The following is a 20163-nucleotide window of genomic DNA, read 5'->3' on the forward strand; positions in this document are numbered from 1 at the left end:
TGGTCAGCATGCTCTTTCTCACTTTTTGAATAAACCAAAATGTCATCAATAAATACTATAACAAACGAATCATGAAATGGTTTGAACACACCATTCTTCGAACTCACGAAAGCTGCAGGCGCATTTGTCAACCCAAACGACATAACTAGAAACTCATAGTGCCCCATAATGTGTCCTAATGCCGTTTTTTGGTATATCCTCAGGCGTAATCCTTAACTGATGATAGCCAGACCTTAGATCAATCTTAGAGAAAACTGATGCACCCTGCAACTAGTCAAACAATCATTTATCTAAGGCACCGGACACTTGTTCCGAATGGTGACCCTATTCAACTGTCGGTAGTCTATACACATCCTCTCTTGCTAGTGATGGTGTTACCCCTTTTGTTGCTCTAGTTCGGACCATAGAGTAAATGAGGAAAGATACTAATTTGTATCATCCATATACCAATTGGATTCAAATCATAGCACGAAGGAGTAAAAATAAATGAGTTTTTTCCTAAAGTCATATTGCCTCTCGAAGAAAAGTACGAACGTCTTCGTATTGTTCCGCAAGACTCTAATAGACTCCTTTTGGTACAATGAGATCAACAAATCTAGGGCTCTGATACCAACTTTTTCACGATCCAGACTGTCGTGATTGACACCCACACTAACCCTCTAGTGGGAGTACCATTACTACAACTCAAACTAAACAACTTAACCAAAAACTATGCATTTAAAGATACAGAAGCATGTTTAAATACATAAATTATATAGAGTTCCCATAAACACCAAAGGTTTAAACAAATAACTTAACCAAACTAATGCGGAAGTCTTAACCCTTAGAACCTGGAAGTCATTGTACCAAAACTCTAATAACGATAAGTCTAAGAACAAGGGGTACAACCTCGAAACTAAGCAAATACCTTAAACAAATAGTCTGAGTCCGAAAAGAGTGGACTTAAAGAAGAGAGATCCATGACAGCCTGAAAGAACTGACTCACCCTTGAATTCGGTCACGCTCAATAGTCACCTAACTGAGGTCTATCAATAGCCACCTGAAGATACCATGTACTCAACAAAGAACAAGCAAGTGCAGTATCAGTACACAACCATAGTGTACTGGTACGATCACTCGGCTATCCCAATAAGTGAAACACATGCAAGTAACCACAACATTATAAAACAAGCATATACCGAACATGTACAATATTAGTCATCTTTTCGGATCAATGTAGCATTCCACGTTCTAAATAATACACAGTAGTTATCATTTTAGAGCAACAAACAATCTTTTAACATCAATCACTATTAGATATGAATGTAATTATCACAAGTAGATACACAACACAATTCTCCTTTCATGGAACCCAATTCAATGGTCCTCTCATGGAACCCATACCCAAACTGTTAGTGTACCAATATGTGGTACTCGATTCAAGTTAGTGTGCCGGACGTGACACCCGATCCCATATATGAGCCAAAACGTGGCACCCGATCCAATATGTATGTCGGTACGTGACATCTGATCCCAGTTAGTGTGTTGGAACGTAACATCTGATCCATTCAACAAGCCACAATCACAATCACAATGTACATTCTCATAATCATACAAGCAAATGTTGATTCATGGCATACAATCATTCATTCATACTCAATTACATAAAGTGTTATCAATAATGCAGCATTAGCATACATATATGCAATACAATGAAGCAATTACAAACATATATCACACAAACATGAAATCACAACCATCACCTACCTCAAACAAAGCTTGAATCCCTTAAGAAACTTGATTATTCCCTTTCTGGATTCTTTCCGCTTGTCTTGGTCTACAAACAATCATAATAATGCGAGGATCAATAAACAAAACCTAATTACCTGGGTTATAATCAATAACATCAACCCTAGGTCAAACTCTTGATCCCCATATCCAGATTAGCGACTTTTCCACCATAAATTCCAAATCAAAACCCTTCCCTATCTTACCCAAGAAACTAAGTTCTACGGATCGAAAAATGGATTCTGGGAGTGAAAACCTTACATTTAGCCTCAAGAATGGTGGAAAATTGTAAAGAAACCACCTGAGGTCGTTCCTTAGCTCTCAAAGTCTAAACTTGCAGAATAATGACGTTTTGGAGTTTATTTTCGATTTAAGTCGTGTCTTCCCCGCCACAACGGTCCTCACCCCGTTACAGCGGCTCCGCCCTGGCAACACTAATCCCGCTCTGGTTGCTGTGGTGGAGATAGAATGTCGGGAATTGAGTTCCAAACCCCCAGTTCATAACACACATTCATCCCACGACACTCAAAAAATACATGTTCACACTAAGATCAGTTTTGAGAGTTCTACTCGCCCGAATTCGATTATGTAAAGTCGTATGGATTCCTTAATGTCTTATCTATCTACTCATGCAATCAAATTCCTTATTAAATCACCCAATTGTTACCAGATTTCCCTAGACTCACATGACTCTGATTTCGTCCAAATCTGGACTAGTCTAGGAAATCCCAAGTTACTATCAAAAAGTTTTTCGGACAAAATTTTTCCCCGTTAGCTTTTCCGTAACGACGAAATCAGTTCATTACGACAAGTTAGAAAAGAAATAAAAAAAGAAGGGCTAGGTAGCCCTCCTCAGCCCTTCTAGGGTTGGGTTGTGTTGAGCATTTCTTAGAAGGGACGGCCCGCACTAGCCCTTCAAATTCCTTGACCCGCAAGGCTTGGGTCGGGTGGGGCTGAGTTGACCCTTTTTGACAACCCTTTTTGACAGCTCTACCTCCGCAACTCTAAAGACGACTTAATTATAAACTCAAAATAAATTTATATTTTTTTTAGGGGAATTGAGATACACATCTAATTTCTATGTTGATTGACACAACTCTTGAACACATCAGGACAATACAAACAATCCTATCTAGTCTAAAATAACCTCTCGATTTTAACAATACCATCAGAATCCGTAACCAATTTCGTTAACTCAAAATATTGAGTTTGATAAAAAAATTAAATTTCAAATCTTGAAAATTAAAAATCTCAACCAAACTTTACTCGATCACCTCGAAAATCACGTCTCTTGTTCTCGCTGGTCATAAACAAAATAATGAAGTTACAGAAAGGTTCAAACTGGATAAATGAATCTAAAAGAACAAAACGACCTTGTGAGCCGTTACATTACATGTTATAATAAATTTAATGAGTGGTCAATCAGCTTTGCGTTCATTACTTAAAAGAGAAAAGTGCTAAATACCCTCCTGAACTAGTAACTCTTTATTCAATGAACACCTTAACTACAACAAGGTTTAAATATTCCCTTAACTTGATTATTTATATGACGGGTGCACCCTTACTGTCCAAAGACTTCAATTGTGTATACACACACTATCTACCGTGAAAATATGGCTGATGTGGATGTCCACGTAGATAAATATTTACCCAACCCTCGTAATATTTACCCAAGTTATCCTATATCTCTCAAAATTTTAATAAATATTAACCCAACCCTATATCTATCAAATCCCTAATTCAAAGAAGTCAAATCGTCGGAATATTTGGAACGTTTCTTCTCAAAGCTTTGGTGAAGATTTTGAACTTCTCTTCTTGAAGCTTTGTGTGAATATTTTTGACTTTTCTCTTTTCATCGAAGCTCTGGTCAGTAGCAGTCATACTCAAAGGTTTGGGTAAATCGATGAAGCTTTTGCTCTGATTAGTAACAGTAACAATGAGTTTTCTTCGACTAAGACTGGTATTCTTTTCAAGTAAGTGATTATATACTTTATAATGTGCTTTTTGACTGTTTTTCTTGTTTATATAGTATTTTCATTTGTTTTCTAGCAAGGGTTTCATCGTGTATTTCTTTTACGGTTCTTATTAGGGTTTTGATTTGAGGTATAGTTATTATGCTAATGACTATGTTTCACTATTGAATGTACTATTTTAAATTTGGGCAAATTACAGAAATCACATACTTTTAAGGCAAAATTACAATTTATCCCTTAAAAGTTTATAATTACATAAATCCCTCATTTTCGCGCATTATATTAGTGTATCAACGTTTATATTATTGTATCTCGCGCATGTATCAACACTTATTTAGCTCTGATACATTAATCTGATGCGCGAGATACAATAATATAAGCGCTGATACATTAATCTGATGCGCGAAAATGAGGGATTTTGGAGATTTGTAAAACTTATAGGGGATAATGGTAATAAGTAAACTAAAATGTGGGATTTCTGTAATTTTTCATCTTATGCATTCATAACTATTATGGTTTATTGTAATTTCTTTGAAGATTAATGGCTTTTTAGTAAAATCCTTATTTTGTGGTGGTATACAATAATGTTTTTGCCTGTCGATAAAATTCTTATAAAATATTTGCTTTTGTCTAATTGTCTTTTTGTGCCTGATTATCTACTTGTTATACAATAATATTTTTGTGTGCTTGTGAGATTGAACATAGTCATTAGCTACTAAGTTTGTCAAGTATGATTATTCTATAATTTTGACATGCATAATTATTATTATGGAAAATTACGCGGTTAAGCAAATTTGTACTATTTAATTACTCATTATAGCTATAGTTTGCTATAATTACCATTGACGATTAACATTAACCATTAATTACGTGGGCTGACTTCGAGTTGTATAATTAGTCACGTTTGTATAATTCGCCACATTTGTATAATTCACAACTAGCAATTCTTCGTTTGATTTGCATTTGTATACAATGATTTATATTTGTATATGACGATGATTTCCTTAGATTTTTCAGTTTTGTCACCATATACATTCAATCTTTTTCTGTATAACTTTTTAAAGTTTATATAAACGTGTAGTTTTCATATTTTGTATGATGTAATTTATATAATGTAATTTGTATAGTATATTTTGTATAATTGTTTAAATTTCATATGTTTATGTTTGTATCAATTCGTTATTTCAAGTTTTATCATATTTGTATAATTCCAGACTTTATATTACTCAATTATACAAAAACACGCGAATTATACAAACGTAGCCGCAAATTATACAAATTAGATGCAAATTATACAACTGTTGCTCTCTCTCGCTCGCCTCTCTCCTCCCTCTCCAAATCTCTCTCGCCTCTCTCCTCCCTCCCCAAATCTCGGTCTCCTCTATCCTCCCTCTCCCAGTCTTGCTTGCCCCTCTCCTCCCTCTCCCAATCTCGCTCGCCTCTCTCCTCCCTCTCCCAATCTCGCTTGCCTCTCTCCTCCCTCTCCCAATCTCGCTCGCCTCTCTCCATCCTCTTCCAATCTCGCTCGCCTCTCTCCTCCCTCTCCCAATCTTGCTCGCCTCTCTCCTACCTCTCCCAATCTCGCTTGCCATATATACAAATACATATGTATAATATACAATTATCTAATCAATATACATATACAATTCACCTCTCTCCCACTCTCTGCCCTCTCTCGCTCGCCTCTCTCCTCTCTCTCCCAATCTCGCTCCCCTCTTTCCTACCTATAACATGTAGCTACAAATCGTAATTATCAAACTATAGCTATGGAGCGTAATTAGGTTATTTTTGAGTGGTTATATGCGAAAGTTCCTCTTATTATTATGATTAAAGATTGACATATGACTACTAAGTTTTGAATTTCAGGTTTAAATTTGGAGGTATATTGATGAGTGAGGTAGGTCCAATCTACATGGGAGGTAGGAGAGAACATGTATTTAATGTCAACAGGCAATAGAGAAAGCGATACTTTAATTTTTTTTTTGTTGATTTTTTAAATGTCGAAAGAAGAAATCAAGATTTAGGGTTAATTCTTGTTCTGTTAATCCATCTAGTCATAAAGTTGTGAATCAATTACAGTTAGTACATTAACTTTGTTTTATATGTTAAAAAAAATTGTGTATTAACTATTACTTGCCTCTCAATATACAATTTTGCAGTTTGAATATTTATAATTCATTGCAAAGGTTCTCTCGTCATTATAGTTCAGTTTGAATATTTATATTTTATTTCAAAGTTCCTCTCGTCATTATAGATGGGCATGCCTTCTAGTTGTAGTTGACTTTAAGCGCACCTAAACTATCCATAATCGTCTATTTACGGGCTTGCACTCAATAGTCAATCAATTCATTTTTCCGCTTTCTATCGCACACTTCAACTATTTGTTTATATAGTGTGTGAAGTCTAATTAATGGAAAGTGCGTTAGTACATTAACTTTATCTAATTAAGGTAAATGTATTAATTAAGACTGTCATATATTTTTTATATGAAAACTTTATTTATCTCGACAGTTTTTTCTTTTTAATGTGTCCCAAAAAGTCACATTTTTTATATTTAAAAAATATTAGAACCTCCAATTTTAGTCTCAAAGAGATGATAGTTTATACCACAATTTTTACATTTTTTATTTCTTTCCTTATATATCCAATCAAATAATGAAATTTGATGAAATCATGAAAATAATTTTGGGACAATATTATTTAACATTATGAAACACAAGTAATTATTCACTGTTGTTTTTTCATTGTGATGTTCAGGTCAGATTTTCACACACCTCAACTAATTTCATAAAATATCTTTCATCACCAACCAACAACATGTACCAAGTAACTCTGTCCATCAAGGCTTGGGACAAATATGAAGAACCACAAAAGATAGGACAAATAGGAAGAATCACATTTTTTAATTAAAATATATATTAGAACATCCAATTATTTTAGTCTAGATGATATATTATACCACAATTTTTAAAATCTTTCTTTCATTCATCGTTTATGAATTAATGAGTATAATTTTGGGAGGGTACAATTCAACATTATGAAACACAAAGTAATTAATCATTCACTAGTGCCTTTGAACGACTCTTGGGCATATATTGATATCTCAACAAACAAACACTTTTATTGATAACTTTTTTATATAAAAATAAACATCAAAAAAATAATTTAAATAAGAAGAGGGATGCATTATAATAAATGTGTGATTAACAAAGTTTGTTAATCGAGTATATACACATACAAATAGGATCCTCACCTTGTTCTTTCACTACACACTCAGCATCAATAAATGTTTTTCCATACACAAATTTACAGTATGGTTCACAATCATGTTTCTTGTCACTTTCATAACATGGTACAGCATCCATTTCTGATTGACATACGTAACCATTTGCTTTGAGCACTTGAGTTGTTATCACCAAAAATATAACTGCAAAATCAATCAATCAATCAACATATAAAAGAAAATTTATTTGAACCAGTATAATACATATACTACACCAAAAATGATCTTTAGAGGCAATTAACAGTAGTCTTAGTAAATGTCTCTAAAGGCTATAACGACAGTGGAACCAATGACAATTAACTACTGTCGATAAAACAAACTTTAACAATATTGTGCATATTTATTGCCGCTGAGAACTGTTTTTGGTGTAGTAATAATGAAAAAAGAGAATACAAAAGTAGTGTATACATACCACAAACGTAGGCTATGAGGGAAAATTTATGGCAAAATGATGCATTTAACTTTGCCATTTTATTGAAGATGTAAGGTGCAATGAATAAAGTAGTGACTTCTCCCTAAGGTTTTATAGGAGAATTCAAAGGTTTGTAGTACTTTAATTATGTTAGGAAAATAATATAAATTTGTAAGCAAATTTGATATATGTATTATTTTGACCAATACTTATAAGTTATATATGGAAATAATATACTTATATTATTAAAACGTATGATTGATTCAAAATACGAATTTTAAAATATGCAATTCTTTAATTTAGTTAGAAATTATGTTAGGAAAATAATTTTAGTTTGTAATAAAATTGGATAAATATATTATTTTGACCAATACTATGTTATATACGGAAAGAATATTATTAAAACTTATGATTGATTCAAAATAAGAATTTTAAAATATGCAATTCTTTAATTTAATTAGAAATTATGTTAGGAAAACAATTTAAGTTTGTAATAAAATTGGATATATCAATTATTTTGACCAATACTATGTTATATACGGAAGGAATATTATTAAAACTTATGATTTATTCAAAATAAGAATTTTAAAATATGCAATTATTTAATTTAATTAGAAATTATGTTAGAAAATAATTTAAGTTTGTAATAAACTTGGATATATCTATTATTTTGACCGATATTAAGTTATATGAAAAGAATGTTATTGAAACTTATGGTAGGTTCAAAATTAGGTTTTTGCGGTCCAATTTCAAGAATCGTAGGGTGCCTTGAAATTCAATTAAATACTACAAACTCATTGGATGAAGATCAATTTTTTATAACGTAAAAAATTAATTTTGTTTGATTTATATTCATAATTTTTTTGATAATGTGCTAAACTCAAATATATTATCAAAAATCAATTATGGGTGTCAATGAGGCGGTTCGATATATCGGTTATTTTTTTAAAATTATACCGTTCTAATTTTTCGAGTATTTTATAATGTATAATCCAAATTAGATTTATTAAAACCATCCCAATCATATCGATTTCTCATCGGTATTTGGTACGGTTCGGTTAATTTTCAATTATTTTACTTTTAAAATATCACTTCAAAATATACTCCTATTAAAATATTTCTTTCGCAAATATGTTCTTGAAAAATACTTTAATTCTTCACCAAGAAGATAAGAATGTAAAACTTTGTTGCCGTATTGTTTGATCTTAAACATTTAATAGGAGTATTTGCATATGTTTTGTTGTATTGTTTGATAGAGTATCTATTACAATATCTTCTAATTTTAAATCTAATTAAGTAAAGGCTAATTAAAGAGCAAAGACCAAAGTCGTTTACTCACAAGAGGCCTATGACCTAGGTTATATTTATATTTGAAAAATGTTATAAAATATTTTTATATATATTAAATTTAACATATTGTTGATAGATAATATATATTTACATGCACACAAGGTTATTCGGTCTGGTTTGAAATTTTTTCGATTTCTTCATAAATTAAAAATATCATCTCAATTATTCGGGATGGTTATACACTTAAATAAAAGTCAACGATTTTATTGAAAAAATAACATAAATCGATTCGATTTAATTACGTTAGATCAATTTTTCATATTCTTTTGACAGCCCTAAAACCAACCATATATGTTAATATATTTAGATTAATTATTTAAGTTTGATCAAACATATTTCAATAAAGTATAATTTTTAGTGGACTAATTTATTAGTTCGACTTCAAAGATTAAACCCACATAACTCCTCTCTTCCATGACTCTAAAGAAGACTATTCTATCATGTTGGGTAAATAAGGTAATTTTTTCTTGCTCTGAAGAGAGACCTTGAGGGGGAACAACTGGCCTAAGTAACTTGTGGTCTGATTGCGCTATCAGCGAAAGATTTAATTAGCCGCCTATCGACCCATATTAGTTATAAACTCAAAATTACTTCATTTTAAATTTTTTTTAGGAGAATTGACATATACATCCAACTAACCAACTTCTATGTTGATTGACGTATTTTTCACTCAATATTTCATTTAGCAATTTCAACCTAAAAATAAGGACATTATGTATGTAATTTCGTGTCCAAACTCTAAAGGCATGTTAATCAAAATATTTTCTCTCTTCAAATCATACCGAAGATAAAATTATTTTTCATTAATTCAGGCTCTATTAGGCATACTTATAATAGCGTAATATTCAGAGTAGAACTCAAAATTTTCACTTTTGTGTATGTGATACTAGTGTTACGCACGTATATATCGAGATATGTAAAATAATATTTTATAAAATAATTATCAATGTATTTTGAAAACAAAAAATTTGAAGAGATAATAATATATAAATTAACGAGTACAATTTTGGTGAATGAAATCAGTATTGTGGCTTGAAAACAAAAAAATTGAAGAAATAATTATATATAAATTTTTTTGATTGAATACATTTTGAACAATTAGAATTTTTGATTGGATATATATGATTTGTTTTACCTTTTTTTCTGGGCATTCACATTCAAAATATACAAACACACAAAATATATAAGTGAGAATTTGCTAATGATATACCATTATAAATTTAAAAAAGACTGCCTTACCTCTTAATGAAACCTATGCTTATAAAAGTTATAAATACAACATTAACGGCTTATTTTTAGAAGAACTTTCTGAAAATAGCTTTTTAGAAAAATGTATTTGAAAAAAAAAATATTTGTGTTTGGTTAATTCATTTGAAAAGGATTTTTGATAATCATATTGTGTATCACAAAAATAAATAAATATAAAAGATATATTGGTAAATATGTATATTAGGTAGAGATATTTTGGTCTTGAAATAAATAATTTTTTGCTTCAACGTTTTTTTTAAGAAGCAGAATTTTTTGCTTCTTCCCAACATGAACAGAAAAACTGTTTCTGCTTCTATTTAAAAACAGTTTTACTGATTAGTCAAACACCATGTCTTTCCAAATAAATGCTTAATATGAAATAAATGAAAATTATGTTCTTAATATGTGTGCATTTTCTTTAAATGTTTTTCTTAATATGTGCATTATCTCACAAATTCAGTTAATGTGGAATAAAAGGAGTATTATTTTATTTTTTTGTGTGTATTAAAAATGATATAATTTATCTAATTATTTAAATGATATTTGTTTGTAAATATTATAAAAACGGAAAAGGGTCAAAATTACCCCTGAACTATGTGAAATAGACCACTTATACCCTCCATTACATTTTGGGATAAAAAATTCCCCCGCAGTTATCCCAGGAGACCACAAATACCCTCAAGAGTTGACACCCCAATTTTTTAGTGACGTGGCAAACCACATGGGACTAATCCCTCCACCTAAGCATTGCCAACTAAGATTCACTACAAAAGAACTTGACTTTTGTCGCCACAAAATCCCAAAATATTGTCACTAAAGGTTATGAGTGATTTTTAGTGGCAACTAAGGCTCCAACAACCATTCGCTAGTAAAACCTATTTTTTCAACAAAAAAATATGGTAATTAATTTTCGATTGCGACCTAATTTTCTAAAATAAATAACTTGCAATATCCATATTAAAAACATTCAATATTATTACGAAAAATAATCAAAATTACTTCTCGATTCAAATCTCCTACTATATATATATATATAATGCATCATTGTACATTTTATACATTTACATATGACATAAAAATAAAACACATAGTGTCTTCAAACTCCTACTTAATCGATATCATATTTGGTTTTTTAAAAACAATGAAGAAAAAAACACAAAATTAGAATTTAATGTTAAAAACTTTTAGTGACGATTTTCTAGGCTTTTGTGGCGACTGTTGTTGCCGCTAAAGGTCTAGTTCTTTTGTAGTGAATCCTAGTTGGCAATGCTTAGGTGGAAGGATTAGTCCCACGTGGCTTGCCACGTCAACAAAAATGTGGGGTGTTAACTCTTGAGGGTATTTGTGGTCACTTAGGATAACAGCATGGGCATTTTTTATCCCAAAATGTAACGAAGGATATAAATGGTCTATTTCATATAGTTCGGGGGCAATTTTGACCCTTGTCCGTTATAAAAATGATGTAATTTAATTATAATATGTTATTTAAATGGTGTTTATTTGTAAATATACAATAAGTGAGATTTGATTATTGAGCGATCTTCAAATTATATTATTAAATATCCTCTCGATTAACTTTTAATGTTATTGAAGCAAGATCTTATGTTTATAGACAAAATATTTTTACCTTTATAGTAAGCAACTCCTATAAAAAAAATTAATTAATTTGCGTAGACCTCAGTTGGGCTCGGCTCACAGGTAGTTAGTTTGGTTCGATTTGGCTTTGCACGAGCCTCAAAAGAAAGAGAGATCGAGTCATTAAGCAGAGAATTAGATCTGAAAGTGAAAGAGATTATGAAAGTTTTCTCATGAGGTAATTCTGAAACAAATTCTCAAATCAGTTTATTGGAGCCCTTGAAACCTATGTAATTTCATGTGTGAAGCATAGTGAGAGTGACATAGATCTTCTTTTTCTCATTTTGATGATCGTGTAATAATTTTAAAATATATTTTTTAATTTTACTTAAGCTAGTAAATATCAATTCAATAATTATTATTTGTTATACTTAGTTATAATTTTTTTATTTTTAAAATAAATTCGATGGAATTACTTTTTATAACATTGTTACTTAAGATATTTTATAGTTTTTATGCAGTAATTAATATTTTAAATTTAAAAGTTCAAATAAAAAAATTAAACATTGTTTAATTCTTTTGAATTTGTTGTTGCTTTATTTTTGTTATATTTGCCTGAATAATGTATTCTATGTTCAATATTTAGTTTTAATTTTGATTAATATTCTCCCCTTATTTAGAAGTGGGAGTTGGGAAAGGACGAACAAGGGCAATTATGTCATTTTAATGTTAATTTTGGGGGTAAATCTGTAAATAAAGTTTCCATGTGCTATATGTATCTACTCTCTGCTTCTTCATTGTTTATACGGAAAAGGGTCAAAATTGCTCCTGAACTATGCGAAATAGACCACTTATACCCTCCATTACATTTTGGGATCAAAAATACCCTCGCAGTTATCCCAGAAGAACACAAATACCATCAAGAGTTAACACCCCAATTTTTTAGTGACGTGGCAAGCCACATGGGACTAATCCATCCACCTAAGCATTGCCAACTAAGATTCACTACAAAAGAACTTGACTTTTAGTGGCGACAAAGTCGCCACAAAATCCCAAAATATTGCCACTAAAGGTTATGAGTGATTTTTAGTGGCGACTAAGGCTCCAATAACCATTCGCTAATAAAACCTATTTTTTCAACAAAAAAATATGGTAATTAATTTTCTATTGCGACCTAATTTTCTAAAATAAATAACTTGCAATATCCATATTAAAAACATCCAATATTATTACGAAAAATAATCAAAATTACTTCTCGATTCAAATCTCCTACTATATATATATATATATAATGCATCATTGTACATTTTATACATTTACATATGACATAAAAATAAAACATATAGTGTCTTCAAACTCCTACTTAATCGATATCATATTTGGTTTTTTAAAAACAATGAAGAAAAAAACACAAAATTAGAATTTAATGTTAAAAACTTTTAGTGACGATTTTCTAGGCTTTTGTGGCGACTGTTGTTGCCGCTAAAGGTCTAGTTCTTTTGTAGTGAATCCTAGTTGGCAACGCTTAGGTGGAAGGATTAGTCCCACGTGGCTTGCCACGTCAAAAAAATTTTGGGGTGTTAACTCTTGAGGGCATTTGTGGTCTCTTAAGATAACAACAGGGGCATTTTTTATCCCAAAATGTAACGAAGGGTATAAATGGTCTATTTCATATAGTTCGGAGGCAATTTTGACCCTTTTCCGTTGTTTATATCGATAGAGTGCAGATTCTTCGTTAGATCCTTATCATTGGTTTCAATCTATGTTTCGCCTGAAATTTCTTTGGTTACGGTAAGTATTATTTCCCTTCTCCCCCAATTATTCTTCTAATAATGTGATTAGCTTTTGAAAAAATATCTATAATGGCAGCAGTTACTTTCATATCTCTTTGGGTTCTTAGGTCTGACTATCATCAAGTCTATCTAATTTGCTCAGCATGTTTGAAAATAGAAATAAATAAATAAATATATATATATATATATATATGACTTTTGATCTTTGATGCACAGAATGCAATTTTAGGTATTTTGTTAGTAGCTACCGATCACCATTTTCTTCTTTAACATTTGAATTTAATGTAATTCAAAATTTAGTCCTTAAATTTGTGGATTGCTGACTAATGTGGAAAGAGAGAATAGAAATCCCATGTTGAAACCAATGCACTGTAAAAATATTTCGACTACATATAATAAAAGAAAAAAAATTGACAAACCATTCAGCCCACAACAATATCCACAAAGAATACATATATAAAAAATAGACAGAACCACAGGATGGAAACCAAATTCTTTGCAAATTAAACAAAAAGGAAGAGGAACAGCAACTCATGTGAAGATTAGATAACCCCCGACCCAATAGTCCAATTTTCAGCTATTAGTTCTCCTAAGTGCATTATGCTTCTCTTTGTTGTCCTGTGCTCATGACCTTTGGTAAGGAATCCCATATAAATTGGAAGCTCAAATCGGCAAACTTTATGAAAGATTAGATACTTCAAGACACTGTCAATCTCTCCATTAAAATTGGTAACAACTTTTGCTACATATAGTTCCGAATCTCTCCATTATTAAAATTTGACTACGACTTTTGGTACATATAAACAACTTTTAGTAGTTCCACATTATACGCATCCAACATGTTTGATCATATACGTGAAAACTACTAACACAATTTTGTTGCCTTTTTTTAGAACCTAAATATTCTGTCCCATATCAGTCAGCAACTCAAAAGGTATGTTATTACAAGACAAGCCCAGTCTCTTCTCTATTGTTTATTTTTTGTGAAAAAATATGTTTCAAATGTATGTGATTTGATCCCACCTGTGTTTCTGTTGAAATCATTTACTGTTGTCTTGATATGTTGGTTTGACTAGATGTGAGACAGAAACGTACACAATTGAAATACAGAAGGGTTCCGTGAACAAAATTTGTGCGGTCACTAATGCGTCAATATTTTAGCAGTCAATCTTATTGAGAAGAAATCAACGAGAATAGGTGAAGGCTCTACAAACCAAATTCTCAAAGGTTAGTAATAACATTTTGCTCAGCTGCCTATTATTTTGGTTACCTTTTTCACCTTCCTATGCTCTACAGTTAAGTTTGCCAAAAATGAATTATTTAAGCTTTTGTTTGAAAGCCTGCACCAAAGTAGTTTGTTCTAAATTGAAATATTTAACTGCACACGAAAAATAATTTGTCTTGCTCGCAACAGGGCTGATGAAAATTAAGGTCAGAAAAATGAAGAGGAGATCATTAGACACCATTCCTTAAATTCTGTCTGATAGGAGGTAGAACATGTAAAAAGTTTTGATTTAAAGAAGCAACCTTTAGAGTAATATGTGTATTTGTGTGACGACAGGTCGATATTGCTTGTGCTGGATAGTATGAGTTTTAATCCTAGACTGTAAACTGATGATGATATATTGATGAGTTTATCAGTTGTAGATATGAAATTTTTTTCCTTAGCTACATGACTTTTTGACTTAGCTCTGTTAAGATTTTATCGGAGCATTTTCTGTTCACAATATCATATTATTTTTCTGATTAGAATTAGTATAGGTTTGGTTAAAAGTTTCCATCTTAAGAATGGAAAGAAAATGCCTTCACCAGTACTATTGCATCTATTTGATTTCCTCTCTCCTATTTTCGGTTAGTTTTAAGTAGGTATGACAAAGAATGATTCAAGATTTGAAGTTTATAAATTGCTCTAGCGATGGATTTGGTTTACGGTCACATGTTTTGTGTACATTTAATGGAATTGTTGGTAAAAATTATTGCCACAAACTCATAATCTTAATAGTTGCTTGTACTCCCCCACGAAAGCGCCACTCATGAAACCTCTTTATATTGATGTACTTGAAAAGCGCATTTTACAAGCTTTTTAGTGATCTATTCAAGCTAGGAAGTACATGCAATCTTTTAGCGATTTTTCTTATTTAGATTTTATTTCATGAAAATGGAGATAAGATGGAACTTGGACAGTAGGAACACCTGAAGATTATCCCTATTTTTTAACCAGAATCACTTCACACGTATGAATAAAAGTTGGGTGCTTTGAAATGGTGACGAGTCATTTGCAAATGCATAGAATATGTCTGATTTATTTTTCATATGGTGTCTTGAGTCTATTTTAGTGGTAATAGTGACTGATGGTGAGAATATTGTTTGTTCTACACAAAATTTTGGAGTACATAGTGTTTTTAGTTCCGGAGAAAAAACCTTTAGCTTATATTGTCTATTGACATCATGTTGCTATTTATGTGTAATTACATAGCAAATATGCTTTCTGGAATTTTGTTAGGTATACAATATTACTTTTCGTTGAAATTAACTCGTGGCATGAACTAATTATTTTGATTTTACCAACTCTAAACATGATTCAATATTTGCAATATTATCTTGCTTTAGTGATGGTGCGAGACAACCTGAGGAAGTTATGTTTTTCCTTTCCATTCTTCGAATGATCAAAACTGTCCAACACAATAATAATAACAGAATCGTCCTTGGCAGCAACATAAAGTTGTTTATATGGCTGTTGAACTACCAAACGAGCTTCACACGGTCAAAACATGTTGTATTAGATAAGTTATCTTTGATTTGTTGTAAAGTAGAATGTTATGTCTTGGAAGACAAGATATCATGTAATGATTGTAGGAAGAAGTACTCATTAAATCAATTGAAGAAGTTTTCTATGCATACTTCCATCGAAATGTTGTAATACTTATATGATGTTTGTCATTAGTCCATATTGGGCTCATGCTGGCACGGGCCGTCCCATCTAGTTATACTTATATAATACAGTGGATACAAAATTAGGAAGCAGCAACAGACACATAGCAAGAAGACAATTCAGCTGCTAATGCACAGATACAATAACTGTGAACAATAAGCTCAACACACATTGAGGGTGTGTTGGTATGTAGGAAAATATTAGAAAATGTTTTTGTTGAAAAATAAGTAAATGTAAAAAAAAGAGACGGGTAACAACCATCCAAACAAGGTGAAGAAGTTGAATGACTTCAAAACATTTTAGAAGACATTCCATTCTGGTCGAACCTATGAGATCTATATGTATACATTGTTATAGTCAAACAACAAAAGGTAGGCAGGAAGCGTTATGTGCAACACAAAATCTCGTCACATATAATGAAGACATATAATACCATGAAATGACTACTTTTTAGTGGAATTATCATTATTGGCTATGTAAAGTCTAGAGATAATGTGTCGGATGCACTTGCAAAAGGCCTAGCTAGAGACGGTTGAAAAATAATCTAAGAAAATGGATTTAAAGCTTACAAGTCATCATGGTGGTAACTCTACCTATCAGAGTGGAGATCTCAAGAGCTAGGTCAAGGAGATCAAACAAAGTTATGACTCACACTTCAACATTATCAAATAACTCAATCCATTCTCGTGATGAAGACAATGTTCAGGAACAAAAATAAAAATTAAGACTTTTTAACGAGTTACTAAAGCTTTAATTTTTTTTAATGATTTCTAGGTTTGACAGATTCGACCAAATAATATATCTATGCGATAACACGGTTAGGAATCACCTATGTGAGTATGATGTGTAAGGTGCTTCAAAGAGGATAATTGCAAAAACTCATTCTTTAATTTATACACTCATGAAACCAGAAGGTGCTATCATGACTGAAGAGAACACAACTATAAGAATCATAGAGGGTAAATGATTGATTTGTGACATCATTTGGTTGTCTAGGTATACACCAAAGTTCGACGGTACAAAGATATCAAATCTATCAATTGACCGAGTATATCCGACATATATTCACCATGAAAAGTTTAAAGGAAAACCTACTTATCTAGATGCAATTAATCGTTCCTTGTAAAATACACACTTGACCGTTTCTTTTGCTTAGAGTCATTCCCCATTCTTACAGGGGATTGTTGGATTCTATAAGGTGTGAATGAAAAATTAGGAGTTGTGACTTTTCTGAAGGATTGCGACTATTTCAAAGAATTGTATTGACCTTTCTAAGAAGGCACAATAAGCACATGTTTATATTACCATTTTTTTTAAATAAATAAATGAGTTTTTTCTCATTTTTCATAACAAATTTTCTAAACTACTTGATGTTCTGCACAAATAAATTCTAGTGTTCTTTATAACTGCTATTGAATGGTTTGCTGACATTGCTATTAGAGATTCATCATATACATGTATGAGAACTTTACATATTTTGTGAAACCCTAGTTAAGTTGGTGATGCAAGTTTTTTTATATTCATCTAAAGTATCTCATATTCATTGTCCAAATTTTCAAGTCAACCTCAAGTCATGTATACTTGTCACCAATGAATAACTCTATCCACCAAGGTCATTTAGATAGATTCTCTACTCAATTTTTAATTTTCAAGTTGAGGTTTCAAATATGTGAAATTATTTTATATTGTTAGACAGAATATGTTTGTCCTTCATTGATTGTATAAGAGCTTATACACACCGATTGCATTAGGTTTTTTCTAGAGGTTTATTGTACTTTGTTAACTTTACGTAAGATAGAGTTTGATTTCTTGGGTGAGAGTGGATTACATAGGTCATTCGTACTATCACTTTATACTCATATGTTTGGTATTATAGTTGTTATGTCTGTTTTTCGAAAGTCAGTTTAACTAATCTTTAAAGCTAAATTAGATTAGATTGACATAATATTTTAAAATTATAATCCAAATATTAAAAAACTACGTACATGAAAAGTATTATAAGTTGCACTTATTCTCATATCAATAAGATAGTAAAAGTGGACAGAGGGAGCATTTGAAAAAAAAAAAAAAACTTTGTGAGTAAAAATGAGTTTGTCTAAATACTTCGACCAACTTTTTTAATTTGAAATTTTTTAAAGACAAAATTTTAAAATATACTTAAATATATGGTCAAACAAATATTTTGAGACAAATTTTCAAAATATGATCTTAAATTTATTATTTAACTTATTTTAGCCTAAAAATAAATGCTTACCATTTTTTTTTATTTTACTAATACATTATAAAAGTGCTTAAAAGTTGTCTTGGCTTCGTCTTCATAACCTAGTATTCTCACAAAATGCAAAAGGGAAAACATCAATAGCTTAACGATATCACCATTTATCGAAAAAGTGAAGCTCTAGACTTGATTAACAAACATCCAAATGAAGTTTTACACTAAAAAATCTCATTTCTTCCGACAAAATTAAGAAGTTGTAGCAACTAGCATATATTCCAAACGCTGGAGATTCCTTTTAAAATTCTTGTATTGACTTTTCTGGATCTACACCAAATCAACAATCACCGTGCTAGAAGTCTCGCCATTGTAGACAAGGTTTTTTCATCACTCTCTTTAAATGACAATTTTTTTCACTTGCATCACTCCCCGCGTACTTGTCGATTCTCAAATTACATGCTCCGATGAATTGAGATTTTGAAAAACGAAAAAAATGTAACTTTAAGGAATTTCACTTTCTGGTGATAAGACCACTATAACAAGTTTTTCCGGATGTTTGCTTGTACCCAATTCAGTAGAGAAAGTTGTTCGAAAAGGTGTTAGACCAAAAGGAAACATATTCCAAGGGAGCTTTCTTCAATTTGTGGAGTTAAATGAATACGTGCTAATAGATAGTCTACCCTATAAAGGTTGTATTGATGTTAAGACCCTAAACCCAGAGCTTGATTAATGGGCAAGAATTCCCTAGTTGAAATCCTTGAAAATTACGAGGAGTTGGAGAAATTGACCCTTTGTCATTGTACCTACATGTCGATCGGTATGAGCAATCGTCACCAAAAACACAAGTTATTAAAGATTTCTCAAATGCATGAACGAAAAATTTGCCTAATTTCTGAAAGCCTAGATAACTAAAAACTCTAATTTATCTAGGCTTTCATAAATTAGGCAAAAATTGTGTTCACGCATATGAGAAATTTCTAGTAACTTGAGATTCGATAAATGTTCACATTAATCGACATATAGGAACAATGGTGAAGGGTCAGTTTCTCCAACCATTCACAATTATTAAGGATTTCGATTAGAGTAATCTCGACCAATAAGCAATTAACCTTTGAGTTTTAAGGTCTTAATATTGACACAACCTTTAAACGGGTAAACTATCTTCTAGCACATATTAGTTTAACTCCACAAATTAAATAAATTTTCCTTGAAATATGTTTCCTTTCAGTATAATGCTCTTCCTAACAACTTGCTCTCCTGAATTTGATAATAAAAACCATATGGACAAACTCGTTATAGTGGTTCTATCACAAGAAAGTGAAATCCTTAAAATCTTTTTTCATTTTTCAAAAACTCAATTCACTGGAGCATGTTATCGAAGCACACACCCAAATTCGTAGAGTGATGCAAGTGAAAAAAATTGACATTAAAAGAGAGTGATGAAAGATCACTGTCTACAATGGCGAAAATTATAGCACAAAGATTGTTGATTTGGTATAAAGCCAAGACAGGGATTTCCAAAGAAATCTTCAGCATTTGGATATACGCTAGTTGCTACGGCTTCTTTAATTAGAAGAAATGAGATTATTGAGTGTAAAAATTCATCTGAAAGATT

The 20163-nt window shown here is 31.3% G+C and overlaps 1 long non-coding RNA gene across 1 annotated transcript; it reads left to right on the forward strand.

Moving 5' to 3' along the window:
- The first annotated feature begins 14295 nt into the window (after positions 1–14295).
- On the forward strand, positions 14296–16299 carry LOC125860340 (uncharacterized). The gene is made up of 3 exons (XR_007445844.1): positions 14296–14335; positions 14478–14628; positions 16012–16299. It is a non-coding gene; the product is annotated as an uncharacterized LOC125860340 (long non-coding RNA).
- Positions 16300–20163: the final 3864 nt, after the last annotated feature.

Source organism: Solanum stenotomum, chromosome 3, assembly GCF_019186545.1.
Source record: "Solanum stenotomum isolate F172 chromosome 3, ASM1918654v1, whole genome shotgun sequence".
Taxonomy (NCBI): Eukaryota; Viridiplantae; Streptophyta; class Magnoliopsida; order Solanales; family Solanaceae; genus Solanum; species Solanum stenotomum.